This window comes from Schistocerca gregaria, chromosome 10 (assembly GCF_023897955.1).
Source record: "Schistocerca gregaria isolate iqSchGreg1 chromosome 10, iqSchGreg1.2, whole genome shotgun sequence".
Taxonomy (NCBI): Eukaryota; Metazoa; Arthropoda; class Insecta; order Orthoptera; family Acrididae; genus Schistocerca; species Schistocerca gregaria.
Genome location: NC_064929.1, coordinates 67,314,769 through 67,317,824, shown reverse-complemented (window position 1 = coordinate 67,317,824; position 3,056 = coordinate 67,314,769). Strand labels below are relative to the sequence as shown.

Sequence of the window (3,056 nt, the reverse complement as noted above, 5' to 3'; positions counted from 1 at the left end):
CTATTCTGTGGCACTTCAGTTGTTTAGTCTCCTGGAAAGGTCAATTTAAACAAATTTTAGAACATCTAAATTCAGCCCACCTAAATATTCGTACATGAGGGAGGTGGCAAAGGAAGGCTGTCTTTCCATTCTTGATGTATTGGTCAGAAGGATGGTTAATGCCACTTAGGGACAAGTCGTGTATACACTGAAGGGCCAAAGAAACTGATATCCTGAATGGCACCTCCGAGCACATAAGTGGCGTGACAGGACGTGGCATGGTCTCGAGTAATGTCTGAAGTGATGCTGAAGGAAACTGATACCATGAATCCTTCAGGGTTGTCCATAAATCCGTAATGGTACGAGAGGGTGGAGATCTCCTCTGAACAGCACATTACAAGATATCCCAGATTGCTCAACAATGTTCATGTCTGAAGAGTTCGGTGGCCAGCGGAAGTGTTTAAACTCAGAAGATTGTTCATCGAACCACTCTGTAGCAATTGTGGAAGTGCGAAGTGTAGCTTTGCCGTGCTGGAATTGCCGAAGTGCGCCGCAATGCACAATACACATTAATGAATGGAGGTGATCAGACAGGATGCTTGCATACGTGTTACCTGTCAGAATCGCATCTAGACGTATCAGGGGTCCCATATCATGCCAAATGTACACGCCCCACACCGTTACAGAGCCTCCACCAGCTTGAATACTCCCCTACCGACGTGGATTCATCAGGTTGTTTCCACACCCGTACACGCCCATCCTCTCGAGACTATTTGAGACTCGTCCAATCGGGGCAACACGTTCCCAGTCATCAACAGTCCACTGTCATTGATGGGACGAGGCGAGGCGTAAAGCTTTGTGTCATGCAGTCATCAAGAGTGCACGAGTGGGTCTTCGGCTCCGAATACCCATATGGATGATGTTTCTTTGCCTTGTTCGTTTGCCAACACTTGTTGATTACTATGAACTCACGTTGATGTCTTGGCGACCAAATTCGCTTGATGTAAATCGTATGGAACACATCTGGATCGCGATAGGACGAGACATAAATCAGAGGCCTGTATTTAGGCGAATTACATGACCTGTGCGTAGACATGTAATGCCACTTACCTCCACAAACCTCCCAACTAACCAGAATGAGATTTTCACTCTGCAGCGGAGTGTTCGCTGATATGAAACTTCCTGTTAGATTAAAACTGTGTGCCCGACTGAGACTCGAACTCAGGACCTGTGCCTTTCGCCGGCAAGTGCTCTACCAACTGAGCTACCGGAGCACGACTCACGCTCGGTTTTCATAGCTTTACTTCTGCCAGTATCCGTCTCCTACCTTCCAAACTTTACAGAAGGTCCCGAGTTCGAGTCTCGCTCGGGCACACAGTTTTAATCTGACAGCAAGTTTCATATCAGCGCACACTCCGCTGCAGAGTGAAAATCTCATTCTGTAAACATCCCCCAGGCTGTGGCTAAGCCGTGTCTCCGCAGTATCCTTTCTTTCAGGAGTGCTAGTTCTGCAAGGTTCGCAGGAGAGCTTCTGTAAAGTTTGGACGGTAGGAGACGGGATACTGGCAGAAGTAAAGGTGTGAGGACCGGGCGTGAGTCGTGCTTCGGTAGCTCAGTTGGTAGAGCACTTGCCCGCGAAAGGCAAAGGTCCCGAGTTCGAGTCTCGGTCGGGCGCACAGTTTTAATCTGCCAGGAAGTTTCTGCCAACAAACTGTGTGATCCCTGACACGCACATTCAGTGCAATATTTCGTTCCAAAGACGGACAAACACGGTATTAAGCAGCTGGTCAAAACGTTTTTGATCATCAGTGTATGTTGCCTCAGGCTACTCTCAAGTTTACAAATCTTTAACATAATGCAGCACGTAGAGTAACCGTGAAATGTACAGAAAGTAAACAATTTTTTTTTCAGCCTTCAGTTGCAAGGAAATTTTTTACTCGTTTAGTTTTGCGTGCCGCTCACGTGTGGTCCTTATGTCTGGCCGGCGTAACTCCGTCTACGTTCGCCTTAATGGTTTTAATTTTGACAGATATAATCTTATGATTATGCGTCTTTATTGCTTTAACTTTTAATCTGTGATATGGCCAGTGTTTGGCTCTCAAAATAATTTATTTTTTTCTTCTGAAGAAGATTCCATTACTGGAAACGAGTAAAAATTACCTTGCAACTGAAGGCTGGAATAAAAAAAAAGTTTATTTTCTGTTCTCTCAAGTTGCTTATGAAAATTCTGTTAGTAGACCCTAGTTTTTGAGATTAGCATGTTCAAACAGACAGACTCGACGCTTTTACAGTTTCATCATTAATGTAGATAAATATGATAGTGACATTTACAAAGCTTGGGCATTTGATTCGCTCAGACACGACTTGAAAACTGAAAGGGTTTCATTCAGATGTGTGATGAGGTACTTTTTCACGGTAACCAGCATCCGACATGGCGGTTTCTACAGCACGTGTGACGTCTCTGCCCGGCATTCAGTTGTACTGGGGGCGTTTATTTGCGAATCGGGAATTGGCAACGGTGGAAAATACACCGGTTAATATTTTTGAGCCCCCAATTTTGTCAAGTGGCCGCTCATTTAGACTGAGCGCTGGCGACACTTCCTCTGTGTGTCCGGGGAAAAAAAAAAAAAAAAGAGTTGGCGACTGGTCGGGAAGGGGTAGGGGGGTTGCAGGCGAAGCCAGAGGGAAGCACCGCGCAGTATAATGAACTGTATCGGCTGCGGCCAATAAAACGGATTAAAAATATCATCCTGCGGTGGAATTTGCCGCTGGTGGCTCTCTACCAGCCGCAGTCAGTTGTCCGTCGCTCTCCCACCCTCCCTTCCCCCACCCCTTTAAAGCGCTGTGCTCACAAAAGCATCTGGCTCTGTGATTGGCAGCACTGTCAACAGGCCTGCATACGCACGTGCAGTGGGTGGGGGGAAAATACGTGAGAGCGCCGGCAGCTGCGCTTTGCTTTCGTGTGCGTAGGTTGGCAACATTTTTAATGCGCGGTGCGAGCGTCACATGTTAACGAGGAGCGCCCGTGCTGGCCTCTGGCGGCAGTTTCGCGCAGTCGGCGGAATTGTTTGTGTATT

The 3,056-nt window shown here is 47.0% G+C and overlaps 1 non-coding gene across 1 annotated transcript; it reads left to right on the top strand.

Moving 5' to 3' along the window:
• Positions 1–1,580: 1,580 nt before the first annotated feature.
• On the top strand, positions 1,581–1,655 carry Trnas-cga (transfer RNA serine (anticodon CGA)). The gene has a single exon. It is a non-coding gene; the product is annotated as a tRNA-Ser (tRNA).
• The last annotated feature ends 1,401 nt before the right edge of the window (positions 1,656–3,056 follow it).